The following is a 26,590-nucleotide window of genomic DNA, read 5'->3' on the forward strand; positions in this document are numbered from 1 at the left end:
AGGGTAATACAGTGAGGGTATTAAACATGCATGGGATAGACATACGGCTCCTGAATCTAAGACGAGACCAACGACTGATTAAGGTTTCAGTCTTTACAGCAGGAGAAACGGGCGACTAGACGGGGGCCAAATGCCTGTCCCATGCATGTTTAATACCCTCACTGTATTACCCGCTACCACTTCTGCTGGGAGGCTGTTCCACTTATCTACTACCTTCTCAGTAATGTAAAACGTCCTTCCGTTCCATCTCAGTCTATGATCCTCAAGTGTTGTAATTTTTCTCCTCCTTAAATAATTTCCCTCCCGTCCTTTATCACTTTATGGATTTAAATGTCTCTCCCCGTCTCTCTCTCTCTTCTCTTCCCCATCTGTGACTCTCCCATCTTTCTTCTTTTTTCCATCTCTCTCCGTCTCCCGTCTCTGCCTCTCCACCCCCCTCTTCTCTCCCCATCTCTCTCTCTCTCTCTCCCGTCTCTCTCCCCCATCCGGACATATTGAGACCCCTTAGTCCAGGAGTTCTCTCCAGAATGTACTTCGTGTCCCTGGGACGTCTCCCCAGCCCGGATTATTTTATTCCATGCACTTGACGTGAATGTCTTGTCAGGACTCGCGGGGTGTAAATCGTAGCCCGGGGGGTCGGGTCGCTCCCCACCCCCGCCGGCAGTCAGTACATCGTGTCTTCGATTTGTAATCGCTGTATAAGGTGTGAACTCTCGTGTTGCACAAACCCGTCTCACGTCAACTAGCGAGTCATCATGGAATCCCCGTCAGGGCGCGGCGGCCCCCCAACTCCCGCTCCAGCCTGCAGCCAATGAGAGGAAAGGAAAGTCTGTTTGGGGGATCTGAGAATTCCGGCCGCTTTACAAAGTTACAAGTCCAACAAGTCACCAAGTTACATGATGACGATGATGATGATGATGATGATGATGATGATGACCCAGGACGTCCGGCTGCTATCGCTGCACTTCTTTGTGAATTTAAGTCTGATACCCCTGATACCCCCTGCAAGAGTAACGCGGACACCAAGAAACATCCTCATCTTTTCAATTTAAATTAAGAAATAAAATCCAATAAGTCACGATGATGATGACGACGATGATGATGACGATGATGATGATGACGACGACGATGTCCCAGGATGTGAATCAGACGAGTGCCTCTTAAGTCTTTCGCCGGCCAAATACCCCGACACCCCATGCAGGGGTAAAAGTCACTCAAAGTGAAATCTTTGACAGCCTGAGAAACTTAACGCCGCTCTAAATGAATTTACGTATTTAGATGTTACGGCCCCATTTTGTTCATAATATATTTATACAGTATATATGTAAATAATCTGATATTCTATTCATTCCTACGCAATATCCTCGCTTACCCCGACCCATGAGGGCGACGGCGTTCTTCGTGGCTTCAGCCGACGTGTTACTGGAAGAGTTTCTCCTGCATTTTTTTTGCTAATTTGCTTTAAAATGTTCCTCTTTGGCCATGTTTCCATTGGTGCGTCTGTGGTTAGGAAGGGACGGTCGCCCCGCTGGATCTCGCCCCTTCTGATGGGGGGGGCGCGTTAATGCAGGAAAACCAAATATTTCTGCGCAAAGAATGTTTTTTTTGGACTTTGATCAAACAGAATCTGTTCCGAGGTCAGCGGGGGGGAGCGGTTGGGGCGGGGGGTTAAATCTCTACGCTCGCAATACCATCAACTTTCTTCTTGCCGTTTGTGGCTTTGATCTGCGCCGCAGGATCCGGCTTCGGTGCGCATTCCCAGAAATTGGCGTCGGGGCAAGTGTGCATTATGGGAGGTGGGAGACACTTAGGGGGTTGATGCCGCGGGGGGCCAGACATGCCGATCTCGGTGTTGCTGAATTCCTCGACATCGAGGCATTACAGCAACACCGTTTTGTAGTTTCGTGATCGTAGTTTCTATGTTTGTTTAATGCCATGACGTGCCTGGCACGTCATTGAGCGTTAACTGACCATTTTTGCGTGATGGACCTGGCCCATCATTGGTCGTAAAGGGGTTAATCTTAATCCCCGCCCACCAAGCCCCTCATACAGATTTAAACTATCGGGAGCTAGCCCTGCCCTTGTACACGCCGGTCCCCACCCCTCGCGCAGCTAGCCCCACTCACATAAGCCGCTAGTCCTGCCTCTCGCTTAGCCACTCCCCTGAAGAGCAGCCTGGAAATTCCCAGGAACGCCAGTCAGTGTCACATGACAAAAAAGTATTAACTTTAAAAAATAAATGAATACGAATGAAGAATTATTTGGGGGTCTGGGCGTTCAGCGAGGCCAGAAATTCACGAAGATGTTTCCCCGAAGGATGTCTGGATTTTTTTTTATTGTCTTCTTAAGAAAATATAAAAATTCCAGTTTTTTTTTTTTAAATATAAAAAAATAAATAAAATTAAAACAATATTTAAAAAAACGAAACCAGGCAGAGGAACGAATCGTATCGGCCAGAAACGTCCCAGCTTCTTCTTCCATTCTCTCCGCTGATCTACCCGAAAAACCACAAAGAACGGGGGGAGAGACCTGATGCCGCAAATTAACCCTTTGGTGCTCCGGCGTATTCAGCAGCCAGCACCTCGCACGATTCCCGTCGGCCGGCGTAACCGCCTGGGTCTCCAGCTCTTTGCGCGGCCCCCCTTAAAATATTTATTATTTATTATTATATATTAATATTCTACGTTTAATGCGTTTATGGCGTCGTAGCCGGGGGTCTCCATTCTTGTTTTGAATGCTGAGACCCCCCTTGTCTGCCACCTGCCCTGTGAATGGGTTGTTAAAACCAACACGACATTGAGTTTTGAGACCTCATCGGCCTGGAGGCGGCTTTTCTTTTCTCTTTCTGGGTCATTTTTACTCCGGACAAATATTTGCTTAAACAATTGGCTGCGCTCCCCCCGCGGCTTCCTTTATGTGACTTTTATTGGCCCAGCGTCGGATTTAATGCGGGCAAATAATATTACCCCTCCGATGCTCTGAATGAAAGGTCTGGGTGAATAGCCGGCCCGCATTCTGCTGCCGAGTCCCGGCGAATCCCACGGCAACGCGAGGCCGACACATAGCATGGCGCGGTATGAATCTGCCGGCAGGAGACGGGGCAGGGTTCACGGGGGCCGATTCTCCCGTCTCGATGGCAACTTAATCCTCAACCAAAAAAATACCAAAAGTAACAAATTGTGTGAATTGTGTTATATTTGGAACGCACCAAACGTGCAGAGTGTCCCTGTATAGCTAGGTTAGTCCCTCTCCAAGAACACCTGTGACTCTCTTTTCTCCTTTGTGCCCCTCTCTCCTCCCCTGATGCCCCCTCTCTCCTCCCCTGATGCCCCTCTCTCCTTCCTTGATGTCCCACTTTCCTCCCCTGATGCCCCCTCTCCCCTCCCCCGATGCCCCTCTTTTCTAGGAGGTCGGAATGTTTGCTGGGTATGAGGGGATCGCAGGGTTCTACAGCCCTAAAAGCCCCCATAATGTGTATAGAAACAGCAGGGAATGCCCCCCCTCCCCAGTGATGTGAATTTTCTGTCTGTATTAAAACCTCTTTTTTTAATTAAACCACACTGATTAACCCTTTGAATGTCCACGAGGTTATTGTATGCTGTACCCGGGGTTTTTGGTCCGGGGGGCCGGGTGGCTCTCGGCGCCCCCCTCGCGTTTCTCTTCTCATCACCTCTAATCCTTCGCCGCTCTTTATTGTTTTCTCGGCTTATCTCCCGGACGCCGCGTCCAGCCGGCCCTGTCCTTCGCAGCTCGAGGAGGCAGAACGCGTTCCGGGAATCTCTCACTTCATGTCTCCAGCAATTAATACGGTCACTCCGTCCCCAGTACCTGCCACAAGCACAGAACAGGCTGTCCCCGGGGGCCGGGAGATCAGCCAGGGCTAAAAATAACGTCCAAGACTTCTGAAGGAAAAAATATATATACATTATACAGGGGGGCCGTCGCTGATTAAAGTATACATTATACAGGGGCCGGTCACTGATTTATCTATACATTATACAGGGGCCGGTCACTGATTTATCTATACATTATACAGGGGGGCCGTTCACTGATTTATCTATACATTTTACAAGGGCCGGCTCAGTCCTTCCTGTAGGAAAAGCCCCTGGAGTTTGCCCTTCATAATGCGCAGTGAAGAGGGGTAAATGTTAAACATTATAACAAATATGTATTTCTTGTGCTGACCTTACGTGTTACAATCATCCTCTGTGCCGGCAGGGAAACAAACAAAACTTTAGATGTACAAAATCTGATTTATTACATGTGGAGCAGCCTCCCAGCAGAGGTGGTAGAGGGTAATACAGTGAGGGGATTAAACATGCATGGGATAGACATACGGCTCCTGAATCTAAGAAGACGATTAAGGTTTGAGTTTGAGAAGCGGGTAGATTAGACAGGGGCCGGGCGGGGGCCGGATTGCTTCTATGTTTGCACCCCCACCCTGTCCTGTTGGTTTTACGTGTGAAATGGAGACCGTGCAGAATATGTTATTCACGTGTCACTCTTGACACGTCAGGAACATGGATAAAGAATCTCGCGGAGGCTTCTCTGCTGGAGACGGATGGAGTCATTAATATAGACTGAACCCTCAGACGTGCCGCTGGATAATAGAGAAGAATCGAGCGGCCCGGAGTCGCCTGCGCAGGATCAATATTTACAACACGAATTAAACTGATTCACAGAATAATTCCACTCAACAAAAGGCCGTCTGTTCCAATATATTTGCCAACCTAGAGTAACGGCCTCACCGAGAAACCCGTTCCCCGGAATAATAATCTAATAATATTACACATCATATAAAATATTTATACAAATTATTATATATTACGTTTCATTATATATTTATATATTTATTTATTCTATATTTATATATTTATTATATTTATTATAGATTTATATATTCATTAGATTTATTATATATTTATTATATTTATATATTTATTATAGATTTATATATTCATTAGATTTATTATATATTTATTATATTTATATATTTATTATAGATTTATATATTCATTAGATTTATTATATATTTATTATATTTATTATATATTTATATATTCATTAGATTTATTATATATTTATTATATTTATATATTTATTATATTTTTATATTATATTTATATATTTATTATATATTTGTATATTTATTATATACTTATTTGTTTTATCTTTTATTTTGTAACTTTTAATAGAAAATCCTCTCTCTTATATCCGCTTGTGCTGTTTGCCGGAGCCGCCCTTTAACCCATTTGCACACGTGCCATTCCATGACATCGGGTAACCAATGGGGCTGTTGCCATAGAAACAAATATCAATTCTAAAACAAAGTATCGCAGGTGGAAAAAAGTGCCTTATTTTTGAAATTCCACTGGTTTTATATATAATTCTGAAATTACAGAGAAATATTAGCGTATCAGTTAAAAGCAATATCAGGAAATGAGAATATAGGGAGAAAAAAATACCCCCCCCCCGGTCCTGAGATATCTGTGATAATAGTGTTACACGGCTCATGCGCCGTCCGCTAAAACAATGCGGGGAGAGAACAGGAAGTGGCTTCCAACTTCCTGCGTGGGCTGGCACAGGGAGAGAACAGGAAACGGCTTCCAACTTCCTGCGCGGACTGACGGGAGGATTCTGATACAGTCTGCACTGAGGGGTCATAGGAAATGGAAGGGAATTTGAATGAATAGTCCTATAATATAATTAATTTCATTAGTGCTCAGATACCTCTTTAGTCTCTCCTCTTCTGGTAAACGTCCAGGTTAGGTCTCCATGCAGATCACCACAGAGGTCATGTTCGGCCCCCTGGACTCCTGGAGCTGCTCGGAAGCGGCAAAGTGTTTATTCTGCTTATCTGCGGCTCCAATCGCTCCCCTTCTTAACACTTCAGTTTTTCTTGGCCGCGGCCGGCATCTTCCACTCTTCTTCGCCAAAAAGATGAACGGATGGGAGTCTGAAGCCAAAAACGTTAAAGTTTAAAAAAGTCCAGCCAAAGAGCCGAAAGACGACTCTGCTGGAAGAAGGGGGAGCGCTACCTGGCAACTTTTACATTCTCGGATCGCGATCCTATTGTAACGCCTCTGATGCTTTAATATATTGCATAACGTGAGTATTATATATTATATATTATATTGCATAACATGATATTTAGTATATATTATATGTAATATATGAGAGTTATTAATATGTGTGTGTGCATATAGAGTAATTATATATATATATATATATATATATATATATATATATATATATATATATATATATATATATATATACACACACACAACGGTATATACCAGTATATAATATTCTGATATATTACATATAATGTACATTATTATTATTATTTGTAATATATTAGAGTATTATTAATATGTGTTTGTGCATATAGACTATATATATATATATATATATAATATATACACACACACACACATATATATATATATACACACACACACACACACACACATATATATATATCTATACACACACACACACATACAAACACACACATATCCACACGTTATTTGATTTTTTATTGCGTCATATAGCGCCGTCGTATCACGTAGCGCTGCACAATGGGTAAACAGGACACGTAGCGCATCACGCTGACAAGGGGTGAGTCAGGGGCAGGCACAGAAACCCCACCAGTGGGTTCGTCACCCCGCGGGACGCTCAGGCGTCTCTTTTACCCCGAGGGCAGATCTCATGGAGCACAAAACATTTTGTAACAAACTAGTTTCCATTTGAAGCTATTTATTCGTTCTGCTACTTGTTCAGGTCGCGACGCTCTGCGGTAAGAACTCCTTAATAAATGAGCCCGGGGATTGGTTGTCACTGATTTGCCATTGGCCGGTTGCCCGGGGGCCTGGGGGCCAGCTGTATTTTCTATCTCCGCGCAGGCACGCGAATGTTCTCTGCTTTACTCTACATAATCTCAGCCGTCTGTGCCCGGCGGCCGATCCTCGCTACGTCTGGACTGAACTAATCTGTTTGTGTTAACGTACAAATCCCCCAACTTGTCACCGCGGAGATAGCGACTTCTGATCAAAGAAAGGGGCGCCGCTCGGAGATCGTGATCCGGAAGCAGAGGAGCGAGGCTGGCGGGACGGAGCCCTGATACCACCTCTCGGCCCTTTTACCCCAATTCATTATTTAAGACGCTCTGTATTTGGTGCTCTTTGTCAGATGTTTGGTTTAAAAGTAAAGGACTATTTTATTTGAAGGGAGCCGGGGTCGGTGGCAGCCTGTGGCAGAGCCAGCATTATCTGACAAATATCCTAGATGAAGCGCAATATACAGTGAAGTGTTACATTGTACTGCGCCCCATCGCGGGGTATTCGTGTAACTGAGGGGGGCATTTAGAAGAAGAATAATGCGGTTTATTACCCCGTTTAATTTATAAAGCCGTTCCCTGCTGTTTCTATACACATTATCGGGGCTTTTAGGGCCGTAGAACCCTGCGATCCCCTCATACCCAGCAAACATTCTGACCTCCTAGAAAAGAGGGGCATCAGGGGGGGAGAGGGGCATCAGGGGAGGAAAGAGGGACATCAGGGAAGGAGAGAGAAGGGAAGTCATTAGGAGACGGGAGAAGGGCATCAGGGATGGAAAGAGGAGAATCAGGGGAGGAAAGAAAGACACCGTGATTGGGGGTCTGTGGGGGTATATGATACAGGGAACTGAAAATGTGAAGGCTGTTAAGGTTTTGTGGCAGGTATTCCCTTTTAAATGTAACCCCCCCCCCAAAACATTTGTACCACACAATAGATTGAAATATAAAAAATGTTTGAACAGATATAGGAAAGGCTGAACTGGATGGACGCAGGTCTTTTCTCAGCCTATATAACTATGTAACTATGTAAGAAGCCAACAGGGTCATATGATGACTACACATAAACATATATACAGGATATATATATACACTGGTATACGTTCTTATATATACAGGATATATATATACACCGGTATACGTTCTTATATATATATACAGGATATATATATATATACACACCGGTATACGTTCTTATATATACAGGATATATATATACACCGGTATACGTTCTTATATATACAGGATATATATATATATACACACCGGTATACGTTCTTATATATACAGGATATATATATACACACCGGTATACGTTCTTATATATACAGGATATATATACACCGGTATACGTTCTTATATATACAGGATATATATATACACCGGTATACGTTCTTATATATACAGGATATATATACACCGGTATACGTTCTTATATATACAGGATTTATATATACACCGGTATACGTTCTTATATATACAGGATATATATATATATATACACACCGGTATACGTTCTTATATATACAGGATATATATATATACACACCGGTATACGTTCTTATATATACAGGATATATATATATATATACACCGGTATACGTTCTTATATATACAGGATATATATATACACCGGTATACGTTCTTATATATACAGGATATATATACACCGGTATACGTTCTTATATATACAGGATATATATATACACCGGTATACGTTCTTATATATACAGGATATATATATATATATACACACCGGTATACGTTCTTATATATACAGGATATATATATATACACCGGTATACGTTCTTTTATATACAGGATATATATATATACACTGGTATACGTTCTTATATATACAGGATATATATATACACCGGTATACGTTCTTATATATACAGGATATATATATACACACCGGTATACATTCTTATATATACAGGATATAAATATACACCGGTATACGTTCTTATATATACAGGATATATATATATACACCGGTATACGTTCTTTTATATACAGGATATATATATATACACTGGTATACGTTCTTATATATACAGGATATATATATACACCGGTATACGTTCTTATATATACAGGATATATATATACACCGGTATACGTTCTTATATATACAGGATATATATATATATATATATATATATACACCGGTATACGTTCTTATATATACAGGATATATATATATATACACCGGTATACGTTCTTATATATACAGGATATAAATATACACCGGTATACATTCTTATATATACAGGATATATATATATATATACACCGGTATACGTTCTTATATATACAGGATATATATATACACACCGGTATACATTCTTATATATACAGGATATATATATATATATACACACACCGGTATACGTTCTTATATATACAGGATATATATATACACCGATATACGTTCTTATATATACAGGATATATATATATACACCGGTATACGTTCTTATATATACAGGATATATATATATACACCGGTATACGTTCTTATATATACAGGATATATATATACACCGGTATACGTTCTTATATATACAGGATATATATATACACCGGTATACATTCTTATATATACAGGATATATATATATACACACACCGGTATACGTTCTTATATATACAGGATATATATATACACCGGTATACGTTCTTATATATATATACAGGATATATATATATACACCGGTATACGTTCTTATATATACAGGATATATATATATATATATATACACACACCGGTATACGTTCTTATATATACAGGATATATATATACACACCGGTATACGTTCTTATATATACAGGATATATATATATACACCGGTATACGTTCTTATATATACAGGATATATATATATATATATACACCGGTATACGTTCTTATATATACAGGATATATATATATACACCGGTATACGTTCTTATATATACAGGATATATATATACACCGGTATACGTTCTTATATATATATACAGGATATATATATATATATATACACACCGGTATACGTTCTTATATATACAGGATATATATATACACCGGTATACGTTCTTATATATACAGGATATATATATATATACACCGGTATACGTTCTTATATATACAGGATATATATATACACCGGTATACGTTCTTATATATACAGGATATATATATATACACCGGTATACGTTCTTATATATACAGGATATATATATATATACACCGGTATACGTTCTTATATATACAGGATATATATATATACACCGGTATACGTTCTTATATATACAGGATATATATACACCGGTATACGTTCTTATATATACAGGATATATATATATATACACCGGTATACGTTCTTTTATATACAGGATATATATATATATACACTGGTATACGTTCTTATATATACAGGATATATATATATACACCGGTATACGTTCTTATATATACAGGATATATATATATACACACCGGTATACATTCTTATATATACAGGATATAAATATACACCGGTATACGTTCTTATATATACAGGATATATATATATACACCGGTATACGTTCTTTTATATACAGGATATATATATATATATACACTGGTATACGTTCTTATATATACAGGATATATATATACACCGGTATACGTTCTTATATATACAGGATATATATATATATATATACACCGGTATACGTTCTTATATATACAGGATATATATATACACCGGTATACGTTCTTATATATACAGGATATATATATATACACCGGTATACGTTCTTATATATACAGGATATAAATATACACCGGTATACATTCTTATATATACAGGATATATATATATATATACACCGGTATACGTTCTTATATATACAGGATATATATATACACCGGTATACATTCTTATATATACAGGATATATATATATATATACACACACCGGTATACGTTCTTATATATACAGGATATATATATACACCGATATACGTTCTTATATATACAGGATATATATATATACACCGGTATACGTTCTTATATATACAGGATATATATATATACACCGGTATACGTTCTTATATATACAGGATATATATATACACCGGTATACGTTCTTATATATATATATATACAGGATATATATATACACCGGTATACGTTCTTATATATACAGGATATATATATATATATATACACCGGTATACGTTCTTATATATACAGGATATATATATACACCGGTATACATTCTTATATATACAGGATATATATATACACACCGGTATACGTTCTTATATATACAGGATATATATATATACACACACCGGTATACGTTCTTATATATACAGGATATATATATACACCGGTATACGTTCTTATATATATATACAGGATATATATATATACACCGGTATACGTTCTTATATATACAGGATATATATATATATATATACACACACACCGGTATACGTTCTTATATATACAGGATATATATATACACCGGTATACGTTCTTATATATACAGGATATATATATACACACCGGTATACGTTCTTATATATACAGGATATATATATATACACACCGGTATACGTTCTTATATATACAGGATATATATATATATATACACCGGTATACGTTCTTATATATACAGGATATATATATATACACACCGGTATACGTTCTTATATATACAGGATATATATATATACGGTATATACACACCGGTATACGTTCTTATATATACAGGATATATATATATATATATATATATACACACACCGGTATACGTTCTTATATATACAGGATATATATATATATATACACCGGTATACGTTCTTATATATACAGGATATATATATACACCGGTATACGTCCTTATATATACAGGATATATATATACACCGGTATACGTTCTTATATATATAGGATATATATATACACCGGTATACGTTCTTATATATACAGGATATATATATACACCGGTATACGTTCTTATATATACAGGATATATATACACCGGTATACGTTCTTATATATACAGGATATATATATACACCGGTATACGTTCTTATATATACAGGATATATATATATATATACACCGGTATACGTTCTTATATATACAGGATATATATATACACCGGTATACGTCCTTATATATACAGGATATATATATACACCGGTATACGTTCTTATATATATAGGATATATATATACACCGGTATACGTTCTTATATATACAGGATATATATATATATACACCGGTATACGTTCTTATATATACAGGATATATATATACACCGGTATACGTTCTTATATATACAGGATATATATATATATATATACACACCGGTATACGTTCTTATATATACAGGATATATATATACACCGGTATACGTTCTTATATATACAGGATATATATATATATACGCCGGTATACGTTCTTATATGTACAGGATATATATATATACACCGGTATACGTTCTTATATATACAGGATATATATATACACACCGGTATACGTTCTTATATATACAGGATATATATATACACACCGGTATACGTTCTTATATATACAGGATATATATATACACCGGTATACATTCTTATATATACAGGATATATATACACCGGTATACGTTCTTATATATACAGGATATATATATATACACCGGTATACGTTCTTATAAACCCAACTCTGCCTGTATCATTCACTGAAAAGAAGTACTTCCTATTACATCGTCCGGTTTAGAGGAACGCTGATGATGGTGCGGACACAAAATGTTAATATTTTATAACGGGGCAAAAAGCAAAGAATTATAAACTCAGTTGAAGTTGTTGCTGCCTGAGCACAAAACGAAAGTTTTGGTTCAACGTTGAAAAATGTAAGGCTACGCATCATACGCAAGAACGTTCAGCCAAACGAGGTCACGGTAAGGAATTCAGTGCTGGGCGAAACTTGGAGGAACCGAGGAATTCTATCAGCGTTTGGTGGAGACGGGTGTTTTTATATCGTAACAGTATACACTTTTAATAATAATCATTAATAACGCGCATTGGCCCTATAAATAGCGGCAGGTGAGTGTCAATGAGCCGCACTCACACTTAGATTTCAAACTCTGAATTTGGTTCCCTCGCTTGCTGAAGACGCTTTCCCCGGATTACGTGGAATAAACCGAGAAATGGGATTATTCTTCCCTTCTTAGAAATTCCCGTCTTAATGCAGCGACTCCCAGCTATTACCGAGACCCCGAAGCTCAAAGATCTCTCCTCTCTCCTTACTTTTTCCTCCGCATTTCTTTTTTCCTGGAAATTCCAGGTCCTTAAAGCCAATGCTAATTATTTAAATATTTTTTTTTTGGGGGGGTGATATGGGTGGAACTCGTTAAAGGAGAAGCATAGTACAAAAAGCCACACTAACGGGTAAAAAAAATAAAATAAATAAAATAGCCGGGAATTAACCGGTCGCTGATCGTCGGGACTAAAAACTGCTAATTATGTGAACATTATATTCCAAAATAATAATTATGATGACATCACAGACCCCCGGAAGGTGCTAGCGACGGGAGTTAGCGCCACGGTCTAGGAAAGCAATGGCTGTCCCGCCAAGGGCCGTACAGTAACGAAACACTACAGAGACTTTACTAGTAGAGGAATGTTCTAGAACGTGGTTTGTGTTTACGGAACGTACACAAGATGCGGGGTGTGGACTTTTTTCACGAAAGTGGAAACAAAAACAGAAATTTTTTTTTGAAAAGAAAAAAAATCACATAAAAAACCGTCAGTGAGACTTTGATGAAGCCGTAATCCTTTGATTCGTGCGAGATGGGCGCGCGGCTGGAAACGTCAACACCGGGCGCACGCGGGGTAAACTTTATGTGTAACCCATTCATGGAGACGGCGGGGAAACGGTGAAAAAAAACCCAAAAAAATCACACAGAGGATTTCAATTAAAAACAAATCAAACGGAAGGAAATTCTTCTTTACGGCGACGAGCTCTCGGGGAAACGTCCCGAATAAAGCGCCTGGCGTGCGGGGCGAATACAGAGGCGTCGGGAACCAAACCAGACCAACGAGGAAGTTAATATGAAACTTTTTACATTAAAATGAGTTTGCGAAAGTTATTCTTTATATATTTTTTATATTTATATATTTTTTATATTTATATGTATTGTTATATTTTATACATTTATTTCATTTAATTTACAATTTAATTGTATTTAGATAATTAAAGTAAAATTATTATTTTAGAACATGGGCCATTGCTATTTGTCATTTTTATCTAGTCTTTTTTTAAAAAAAAAACATATTTTTTTTATTCTGGGTGAAAAAACTAATTCTTAGAAAAAATGTCGGCTTCAAAATTATATGTTTCGTTTTTAAAAGAGTCTGTATTACCGGAGTAAGAAATTGAGCCCAACGCAGGGTGTTTAGTTAATTCTGGGACCCCCGAGGAACATGGGCCCCGCGCCATTCCCACGGGTTCTTCTTCCACCTGCTGCCGCCTTGCCAGATGGGGGAGAGGAAGAGATTTCTCGCACTGATCCAAAATGGTGATTCTCGGAGATCGTCTGACGTTCCTGGAGCAAAACCGGAGCACCATGTTCTCCAAAAAAACACCCATAAAAGGGAATCAAGAGAAAGGTGGAAAAGTGCATTTTTAAATACCCCAGGGGTAGAACCCCTACATACCCCGGTAAAATCTCAATAACCCAGCAAACAATTCCGGGAATCCCGGGAAGAATGAATGCCCCCGACGAGGATTCACTGATACCCTGACGAGGATTCCCTGATACCCCAACGAGGATTCCCTGATACCCCCAACGAGGATTCCCTGATACCCTGAAGGGGATTCCCTGATACCCCTTGTGTTGGACCTCAGGGTTCCTCTCCTGTCTTAAAGTTCTCCCCCTTCTTGACCCTTACGAAGTCTGACCCTGACTGGGTCCGTGTGGATCCATCAATGATTTCCATGGCTGAATCGCTCTTATTTTATTTACAAATTTTCTCTGTGTGAGCGGCGGACATTTTCCCGTAACCTCGCCACACGAAAGCCGCGCAGGATGCGTAGCTGCCAACAGCCCCGAGCCGGCAGCCTGCAGGGCGCAGGAGACCCGCATTAAACAGCAAAGCGATGATTTCACGTTATTTATTTCTCGCTTGTATCAACTTTCACTGATTTGGCTTAACGAGGATCAGATGGCGGCTGCGATAGGACGCCATTAACTACTTAATCCCCAACCGCCGGCCCAGATTCAGCGTTATTATCCATACTAGAACTGCTTCAGAAAACCTGAAAATACAACGAGGCCTGTGAGCCCCGAGAGGACATCTGTCTGCACCGCTATATACCCTGTATAATGTATAGATAAATCAGTGACCGGCCCCTGTATAATGTATAGATAAATCAGTGACCGGCCCCTGTATAATGTATAGATAAATCAGTGACCGGCCCCTGTATAATGTATAGATAAATCAGTGACCGGCCCCCTGTATAATGTATAGATAAATCAGTGACCGGCCCCTGTATAATGTATAGATAAATCAGTGACCGGCCCCTGTATAATGTATAGATAAATCAGTGACCGGCCCCCTGTATAATGTATAGATAAATCAGTGACCGGCCCCCTGTATAATGTATAGATAAATCAGTGACCGGCCCCTGTATAATGTATAGATAAATCAGTGACCGGTCCCTGTATAATGTATAGATAAATCAGTGACAAAACATTTTTTTCAATAAAAATATACTTGAGTTATTTAGTTATTTATTATATTTATCGCATGCGTTTTGTTAGATTTGTAAGATAAAATAATAGGAATATCTGTCATTATTTATTTAGTCACCTAAAAAACATTTTTTTGCCTGGAAATCACAGTTTAAACTAAAAGATGCAAAATATCCCGGCCTCGCAGGGGGGTTGTCCCGGCCTATGGCACTGAAAGGGTTAAAGGTATAAATACATGTATTTCTTTGACAGGTCGGACTACACCCCGGTATATGTGTCTGCAAACACGAGATGTTTGGAGTAATAATTAGCCGCACTAATTGCCGGTGGTAGTTGGAGCCGAATCTGAGTGCCTGCAGGTTGGGTCGGGAGGGCCGGGGGGGAGAGGAATAAAGCAGCGCTAATTCGTAAGACGAGGAACATGATCTCCTCAGCTGTCAAAACACAGGAGTGAGCGGAAGGCACCGTGCGTGGGAAAAAGAGCCACAGGCCTCAACGGTCTCAGGCTGAGGGGGGCTTGGAAGAGGGGAAACGGGACCCCCCAAAAAATGGTTCTGGGGGGGTCTGAGAGATCCTGAACCAAGCGCTAAAACCAGAGGGATAGTTACCTTTTACCTACTGTGTAATACACCCTAAATCCCTCTAGACTGTAAGCTCCTGCGCGCAGGGCCCTCCTCACCTGCTGTCTCTGTTAGTCAGATTGTTACGTTACATACTGCTTGTTATATCCGGTCTACCCATTGTACAGCGCTACGGAACCTGACGGCGCTGTATAAAACAATAAATAATAACAATAATAATAATAATAATAACAAAAATAGTAATAGTAATAATAATATAGACCCGACACCCGGCGGACGCGACTCGCAACAACAAAAACTTTATTCATTGTACTTTTTTTTTTAAATAAATATTGTTATAATGTTGCAAATAAAACTTCCTTTCAGAACTTGTGACTTTATTATAAGTCGCTCGTTATGTTTCTTCTCTCACCGCCGCCGCGACACGGAGAATAAAATATATCGGTATTGTCATAGCTACAAGCGCTTCTAGACTTTGCAGAGCAGTCCCAACAACCGGCCTTTCGTCCCGACCGTGCGCTGACTCAGCAGATGAGGGCAGGGTGCCAGAATCGGTCATTTTCATTACTGTGCTTGCCTGTACTACCTCCTCTGAAAATGTATTCCAGGTATCCACTACCCTTTCTGCAAAGTAGAATCCTCTCTCGTTACAAATAGCACAAGATGGAGCGCATCTCTACACTATAAGGAAGAGTGTTTTTGGAAGCTGCAGTCTTGAGGGAGGTATTACATTATATTGATTCACACACGTGTTATTTTGGGGTTTTTTCAGTTCTTTACACTTGTTATTTCCTCTCTCGTTACCCCTCAGTCTCCAGCGGGTAACTTTAAATCCTGCCCTCCTCTCTCCATCAGAAATCCCATCTAATCCCCCGACATAAGTGAGGGTTTCCGTCATCGCTGCGGGGTGCCGCGACGGTCACACTCGGTCCCTCTCTGAATGTCGCGTTCCGACCTCCGAGGTCAGATTCCTCCCCGAGCCTCCCGAGTCCTCGGCGACCCACGGGCTCTCTCTGTGCCCATTAGGGATGGCGCGGCCCCCGGACCGGGATTAAGATGAGACCGCTGGAGAGGACTCGTTATGCTGCGGTTAATTTAAGGCTATTTATTTAAAGCTCTGCGGTTGCCGGGTGGCGTTGAGGTCAGCGCTGCATTTAGAAGATGCGTCACGCGGTCCAGGACAGCGATAGTTACTGAGATAGCCCCTGCAGGCAGAGCGAGGCTGCCATCTAGTGGTAGTGAGTGTGAGCTGCAGGAACGCGTGCCGATGGGTAACATGCTGGGGGGGTAACACGGCAGTCCCCCGGTGGGTGATACGTTATTATTTATTGATTTATATAGCGCCATCATATGCAGTAGCGCTGTACAATGGATAGAGCCTGTTACCCCTATGAAAAGGAAGAACGGGGCAACTTTAGCAGAACCAGCATGCCTAAACTATATTAATATTAATAATAATAGTAATAATAATAATAGTAATAATAATAATGATAATAGTAATAATAATAATAGTAATAATAATAATAATGATGAAGTTGCTTTGGAAGGCGCTGCGCTCTGTTAAGTTCCGAAGCACCGGGATATGATGTCATTTGGCAGCCTTGAAGGAGGTGGCCGGGGTCGCTGCCCAAGGTTAATACGTCACTGATCTGTATGAGAAGGAGGGCAAGGCTGGGGCAGACAGCTGCCAACAGTAACAACTTCACTAGGGTAGTCCCAGCAGTCTTTTTTCTTAGGACTGCCCGGGGATTAACGTGCGTGGCAGCCGAGTCAAGCAGTGCGCATGCCGAACGAGGGCGTATTGTCGGGCGATGACATCATGCGTTTAAGTCATATAGAAAAACAGGCATATGTGGCTTTGGTTTGTCCGAATGCACCGACTGGGGGCTGCAACTGCCCCAGTGCTACCGATGCTGCCCTCTACACAGACACGCATGCGCATCCTGCAGAGACTTGCGCTGCCCCCTGCCCTAGGAGAGCTCTTATATCTACCCCCTCAAGGACCTCTATGCTGCCCACCCCCCTTGTTAGTACCCCCCCTGTTAGTACCCCCAACACATGTGCAAAAATAACACATAATAACAATCCTCACATATGAATGATTCATACCTAAACTCATTATTTGCCCCTCTTACATTGTACAACGCTGCTGAGTATGTCAGTGCTTTAAGAGAAATACCACTACTCTTGATACTCTTGTACTACTACTGATAACAATACTAATAATACTACTAATAATACTAATACTACTACTAATAATAATACTACTACTGATAATACTAATAATACTACTACTGATAATACTAATACTACTACTAATACTACTACTACTGATAATAATACTAATAATAATACTAATACTACTACTAATAATAATACTACTACTTATAATAATACTAATAATACTACTACTGATAATACTAATACTACTACTAATACTACTACTACTGATAATAATACTAATAATACTACTACTACTCATAATAATATAAAATACTACTGCTGTTACTACTATTACTATTACTACTACTACTGATATTAATACTAATAATACTAATAATAATAATACAAATACTAATAATAATAATATAAAATACTAATAATAATAATATAAAATACTAATAATAATATAAAATACTACTGCTGTTACTACTATTACTATTACTACTACTACTGATATTAATACTAATAATACTAATAATAATAATATAAAATACTAATAATAATAATATAAAATACTAATAATAATAATATAAAATACTAATAATAATAATATAAAATACTACTGCTGTTACTACTATTACTACTGATAATAATACTAATAATAATAATACAAATACTAATAATAATAATATAAAACATTACTGCTGTTACTACTACTAATAATAGCTAATTATTTAAATTCAGAATCTAGGCAATTTTCTGACCATGAAAGGGTTAAAGGGGCGCGTTTGCATTAAAATCCTGATTTCGGCAGGAATCTGGCACATAACACACGTAGACAGCGTGCGCGCGCGGACTTCTCTCCCCTACGTGCGAGTCGTGAACTCGAATGAATGAATGAGTGAATGAGTTGCGTCTTTCGACCCCATCACGCGGCTGACGTTAGGGTTTGCTCAGTGACTCAGCTGCCAGGAAGAGCCGCGCAGGTTCCCCGCCGCCGAGCCACGGAACCCGATTCCAAAGCGTCTATTTTTACATTCTCTTCTGGAACGTTTTCCCTTCTTATCTAAATATTATTCCACGGGCAGGAATGAGACCTACAAATATATCCCTTCCGCCGTGCACCTGGTACAATATAATCCCTGTGCCGGGCTGGGGGGGGGGTATAGAAACCCCCCCCCAGTGGTGGGGGGCAGAAATCCCATCTGAGACCCTTACACATCTGTGAATCAGGCCGTGAGTCAGCTCGAAGCACAGGAGCTAACGCTTCACGTGGCCGGTCTCTGTATCACTCAATGACTCGGGCAACGTTCCCCAAGGAAGACAAGATGGGCTAATTGGAAAAAGATGTTATTTAAGCAATACTTCCTATCCGGCTCCCCCCGGGGAGGAAAAAGTGATTTATTTTACTGAAACAAAAGTAGTCGTTTTAATCCATGTTAATGCCGAAATTATATTAAAATATATGGATGCTTTCTGAAATCTGAACACAGGGGATCGCGGTATCAATTGAATTATCTTGGTCCGGGGAGATCTAGATCAAGTTACTAGTTACAGAGCGCGGCCCACTACCCCTAAAAACTACCCCCATCCACAGAGAGTGTGGAGGATAAGTGCAACAGCCTCCCAGCAGAGGTGGTAGAGGGTAATACAGTGAGGGGATTAAACATGCATGGGATAGACATACGGCTGTCATACGGTGTGACAGTCTTACACCAAAAACCTTAGCGTTGTATGTGATGATGTCATAAGACAGGGATGGATTTCAGAACAAACGGAGATCGTTCCCAAGCAGAAAGTCTTTGGTTTGTTTTTATTTCATTAAATTCAACTTTTGTTCACTTTTGCCCTTTGAAGCAAATAAACACAAAGTTCTTTTGCCCCAAAATAAGCCGTTTTAAGAAATACCTCGTGTCTCCGCTAGTGATAAATAATTATATAGCTAATTATAGAATTCATTATTAAATAATAATTACCAGCAGATGGTAACGTTTAATGCTTAATGTTTAATATCATTAACTGCCTCAGAATTTAATGTTTCCAACGGATTCTAAAAATACAGGCCAAGAGTAGCAATGATTTGAATACATTTTGGGTGGTTTTTCAGCTTTTCACGTGTTTGTGATTTGTGTGGGGTCATGTGACCGGGCTTCACAGAGAACTGGAATTAGATTTTTAGTTAGAATGGAGTCCGGATAATTATTGGGGGGGGGGTCGGCTCCCCCCGTGGAAATCAGATACCTGCATGCAAACGGTTAAAAAAAGGGGTTTAGATTTAAAGCAAAAACAGGAAAGTTTGGGGAGGCGAGGAGGAGGAGAGGAAAAGCTGTGGAGGAGAGGGAAAGGCAAAGAGAAAGAAGGAGAGGATAAGGTGAGGAGGAGGCGAGAAGAAAGTGGCGATTAAAGATGAGGATGAGGGGAGGAGAAGGCGAGGATGAGAGGTGAAGGCGAGGAGAAGGCGAGGAGATGATTAGAGGTTAAGGGGAGGAGGTGGAGGGAAGGCAAGGAGAAAATGAGCAGAAAGCGAGGAGAGGATAAGGTGAGGAGGAGTAGAGGGGAAGGTGAGGATTACAGGTGAAGGTGAGGAGAAGGCGAGGATTAGAGATGAAGGTGAGGAGAAGGCGAGGATTAGAGGTGAAGGTGAGGAGAAGGCGAGGATTAGAGGTGAAGGTGAGGAGAAAGTGAGGAGAAAGTGACAACTAGAGGTGAAGGTGAGGAGAAGAGAAGGCGAGGATTAGAAGTGAAGGAGAGGAGGAGATGAGAAGGCGATGACTAGAGGAGAAGGTAAAGATGAGGAGAAGATGAAGAGGCCAGGAGAAAGTGAGGAGAAAACAACAATTAGAGTTGCAGGCGAGGAGAAGGTGAGGCGGAGGGAAGGATTCGAGTTGAAGGAGATTAGGAGAAGCCGAGGATTAGAGGTGAAGGTGAGGAGAAGGAGAGGCGAGGAGAAGGTGAAGATTAGAGGCGCAGATGAGGAGAAGACGAGGAGGCGAGGAGAAAGTGAGGAGAAAGCGAGGTGCTATTTCCAGCCTTGGTGCGTCAGGAAAAGCGGCTTCCTCTGCACTCAACCTTTATAAACATGTAACTACGTGTGAAACATCTGCTAACAGGCCCTCCGGGACGCCTTCCACGGCCTCAACGAGCAAATAAACCAGTAATAGGAGCTCCGCCGCCAACCCAAACACATGGCGCATGCCAGCACCCACACAGAACAACGTGCCTGCGCCACACAGACACCAGGCCGTGCCTCTTAATGGAATAAGATCATTAGGAAGCGACAACAGCCGCTAAAAGCAGAGGGTGGTATTAACCCCTTCCCAGCCGGAGGTAAAAAGGGTCAAAAGGAATTTGCCCGTCAGCGAACTGGCTGTCGGCCACACTTTGGGGAAATAGAACTCCAGCCAACTGGCACGCGAGGGGTCTGTTTTTATATAAGGGATTCTGGTTCATTTTCCATCCCTGTCGCGGGCGCTGGGTCTCTATATATCGTGACACTTAATGGGCGGAGCTCATACATGAGTGTATATAAATATATGTGCTGTATATATACACACTATCGATCAGTAGTTCAATTGATGTAGACTGATGAGTAGACTGTTAGATAGACAGAGACCGCGGGACGCGGGGAGAAGGTCCGGTTTAGCGAGATCTCCGCGTCTGTCTCACGGTCTTCTCTTTTTCCCAGCGGTGAGCTCTTCATGAAATGTATTTAACCCCGCGAGAGCCACAGATTCGGCACCATGTTTCTCGGTAACCTTCCCTTCGCATTCCTTTACAGAAAGTCGGGCACGGCCCAGACGGTCTTCCCGGAAGGAGCGAGGGCCGGATAAGCCCCTGGCACCTGCAGCGATTCAGACGGTGGTCCCTGTCTATCAGACGCGGGCTTTTCATACTCTCCATATGTTTACAATTCAGAGCTAATCCGGCGCGGTCTCCGGGAAGCAGAGGAAAGTGCGGGGCTTTCCAAAAACCTCTACTGCGAGAATGAGGAGAGTAAACACAGAACCTGCCGGCAGATCGGCCCCCATCGGCCCATCTACTCAAGACTCAAACCTTAATCGGTCGTTGGTCTCGGCTTAGATTCAGGAGCCGTATGTCTATCCCATGCATGTTTAATACCCTCACTGTATTACCCTCTACCACCTCTGCTGGGAGGCTGTTCCACTTTCCTACGACCTTAGTTAAAAATTCCCTCCATTCCATGTAAGCCCCGACCCTCTAGTGTCACGTTACGGTCTCTTGTTCTAACATTTGAAATATCCCTCCCTATGCTGATCTCTCTCGTATGCGCAAACATTTTTATCGCATTTTAAACATTAATAGAAAAAGAAGTGTTAGCTCTGCAGTAAATGAAAATGGACTCCACAGCCCCACATAACAGCCACTCCACATGTGATATTATTTCTCTATTAATTATAAAAGATTATACCGACATTTAATAATAAAGAATAATGTCTTTAGATTAGAATGCGCGATCCCTAACATAAGGCGGACCCCGCGGTTGCTGATGAGAAGTAAAATGATGAAATCAGAGGAATATTTTGCGTGAAGTTCGCTCTAACGCCATACACTCCTGATGGGTTCATGCGCAGAGTCTGCAGGGTTCCTCCGCGTCCGTTTCCTCCGTTAACTTCTCGTGGTTTAGTACGTGGCTCCTGCGGCTGCTCGTGGAGTGAATGGCTCTGGGTTTTTGTCCTTGTGGCGATTTTTGACCTTGACGTTGTAGATTAGATAAAAGCGTCTGACAAGCATCATCGCGGCCGCCCTGCGTCACCGCGGAATATCTCAGCTCTTTATAAGTAAACTATTAAGAATAATAATGATACCAAACCTCAAATCATTTAAAAAATCAGATTAATCAGAAAAACAAAGCTTAGCCAATTAACACTTTCACATACAAAACCAGGGCTGACTCCTTAAGGAGGATCCTAACGTTTTTATCTTATTCCTATTACCAGATATTAAAATAATATCTAACTAATGACAGTCTATGGAGGAAGGGACTTCATTAGCATCGCCATAAAGCATCGGCTCTGTGTGGTGTTTGAGCCGGGAAAGTCACCCAAAATATCACATGACTGACAGCAACGGCGGCTCCAGGTCTGCAGATAAAGGGGGTTATATTACTGTATACAGTGCTGGGGGTTATATTACTGTATACAGCGCTGGGGGGTATATTACTGTATACAGCGCTGGGGGATTATTACTGTATACAGCGCTGGGGGTTATATTACTGTATACAGCGCTGGGGGTTATATTACTGTATACAGTGCTGGGGGTTATATTACTGTATACAGCGTTGGGGGTTATATTACTGTATACAGCGCTGGGGGTTATATTACTGTATACAGCACTGGGGGGTTATATTACTGTATACAGTGCTGGGGGTTATATTACTGTATACAGCGCTGGGGGTTATATTACTGTATACAGTGCTGGGGGGTATATTACTGTATACAGCGCTGGGGGTTATATTACTGTATACAGCGCTGGGGGTTATATTACTGTATACAGCGCTGGGGGTTATATTACTGTATACAGCGCTGGGGGTTATATTACTGTATACAGCGCTGGGGGGTTATTACTGTATACAGTGCTGGGGGTTATATTACCGTATACAGTGCTGGGGGTTATATTACTGTATACAGCGCTGGGGGTTATATTACTGTATACAGCGTTGGGGGGTTATTACTGTATACAGCGCTGGGGGGTTATATTACTGTATACAGTGCTGGGGTTATATTACTGTATACAGCGCTGGGGGTTATATTACTGTATACAGCGCTGGGGGTTATATTACTGTATACAGCGTTGGGGGGTTATATTACTGTATACAGCGTTGGGGGTTATATTACTGTATACAGTGCTGGGGGTTATATTACTGTATACAGCGCTGGGGGTTATATTACTGTATACAGCGCTGGGGGTTATATTACTGTATACAGCGCTGGGGGTTATATTACTGTATACAGCGCTGGGGGTTATATTACTGTATACAGCGTTGGGGGGTTATATTACTGTATACAGCGTTGGGGGGTTATATTACTGTATACAGCGTTGGGGGGTTATATTACTGTATACAGTGCTGGGGGTTATGATCAGGTGAATACGATTATTTTTTGAGTGCCAATATTGCTGCAGAAAGCCCATCCTTCTGGCATGCAATAGGTTAACATGAGATACGCTGGGATAACTGGCACAGACTTGGGACTGCCCCATGAAATTCAAGTCACTTGGCAGTTGCTCTGGGTTGCGGAATATGCGGTTTGTGCGTCGGGCAATGTGCCCCCCCCCCGGTGACAGCGGCTGGAAAGGGCTTTTATCCTGGTTCCGGGGTTGTTCCTGCAGGAGCGGGGTATTTTCCCAGCTCGCTGAGTCATCGCATTTCTGTGAATCACAAGAAATTTCTCCTGTTTGGTAAAATAAACTTTTTCCTACAACACAGACTGGGAAGGGGGGGACCCCCGACGTGAACCCAGTGACCCCGACAAGTGTGCAGCGTGCTTCCACATACACAAATCTCCCAAGTGTCCTTATTTGGGAGGAACAGTCCCTCTTTCCTCCCCGCTGCCCCTCTTTTCTAGGAGCCGGGAATGTTTGCCGGGTATGAGGGTACCACAGCCCTAAAAAGCCTTGAGATGCCCCAAATATTAACCCTTTAATAGCCCGTCACACAGCACCAAATCGTTCTAATAATGGTCGTTATGGAAACCATGACTGTTCAGGGGGTAAAGATATTCTGAACGGAGATTCCAGGTGTGATATAGCAGGGTGAAAAGCACCAATCGGGACGCTCAGATATCATTAAATCAGAGGAGAATATAAAGGGGCCGCTCCAGACTGTGATAAACCTTTAATATTACAGAGAAACCAGAACCAGCCGGCAGATCGGCCCCCGGCGGCCCCCGTCTAGTCGCCCGTTTCTCCTGCTGTAACCTTAATCAGTCGTTGGTCTCGTCTTAGATTCAGGAGCCGTATGTCTATCCCATGCATGTTTAATACCCTCACTGTATTACCCCCTACCACCTCTGCTGGGAGGCTGTTCCACTTACCTACCCCCCTACTATTCTGTGGGCGTTACAGAGGTCCTGCCTTTCTGCTCTTCCTCAGATTGTACATCTCAATGGTGAATAATGGTTATTGGAACGTTCCATTTTAGCATTTATTTTGGTGTGAAAGTTAATATATTCCACCTTCGCACCGGTGAGATTCTGCCCGAGAAGCCGCAATCTCATCCCTGACGCAAATGATACGAACAAGAAGAATCTGCAGAAAATTCCTATTGCTGCCGTTCCCTCGTTAAAAAAACTAATTTAACGATAACCAAGATAACGTAAAAATAACGCGTTCACGATTTCTGTCTAACGGGCAAATCCATAGCCCAAGATTCTATTTCGTTAAAATGAAGAACAAATAAAATTATCCGTTAAGAGGATTTTTAAAATTTTGTTAAATATAATTGAATTTTTTTCTAATTATTTTTTTAATTAATTTTTATAATTATTTATTAAACTAATGTAAAAACGTGTTTATTCCGTTTTCCGCTCGGCAATCTTTCCATCCTCTTGCGTCCTGCGCACCCATTTTTTTGGGGAAAAACTTCCAACGTGGCGTTGGGCGGCAAGGGGGGGGGATGACGAGACGAAGCGTGTCTCCGTGGAAACGCTCTGAATGCACCGGGTTTCTGATGTGTGCCCGACAATTTGTAATGACCCTTTACCGTAAATCATTTGGGATTATAGAGCGAGGCGCCCCGCTTTTCCCCCTGGCGGCGGCCGCGACCGGTTCACGGGTTATAAACGGTTAAAGGCCGGAAAAATAGGAAATAAAAACAAAAAAAAAAGGAATCCAAAAAAATATAATAAAAACAATAAGAAATGGGAAATATTAGCTGGCCGAGAGACAGGCCGGTGTGTGGGGGGAGGTAATAATTAGCGCTGGGGGCGTCTGCCGGGGGCGCTTGTAGAAGCCAAACACGGGGGTATTAGCGGGGAATTACTGGCCGCTCGCCAGCCGCTGAGACAAGACAGAAACTCGTTGCTAGACTAAAACACGGGATTAACATCAAATAAAGACACGCTACGGGCAGTTTCCTTCTGGGGAGGAATAAGTGGCTGTCTGTGCGGGAGCTCGGGGAAGGAACGCGGGGTGGGACGGGGGTTTGGCAGGTAGTTGTACATTCTGAAACTTGGCTCCTGTTGCCTGGACTCGGATTTGGCCCGATCCGAGCTTTTTTTTCCCAGACTGGAGATCCCGCGGGGTACGTGGGAAACGC

The sequence above is a fragment of the Spea bombifrons genome, chromosome 3, assembly GCF_027358695.1.
Source record: "Spea bombifrons isolate aSpeBom1 chromosome 3, aSpeBom1.2.pri, whole genome shotgun sequence".
Classification (NCBI taxonomy): domain Eukaryota; kingdom Metazoa; phylum Chordata; class Amphibia; order Anura; family Pelobatidae; genus Spea; species Spea bombifrons.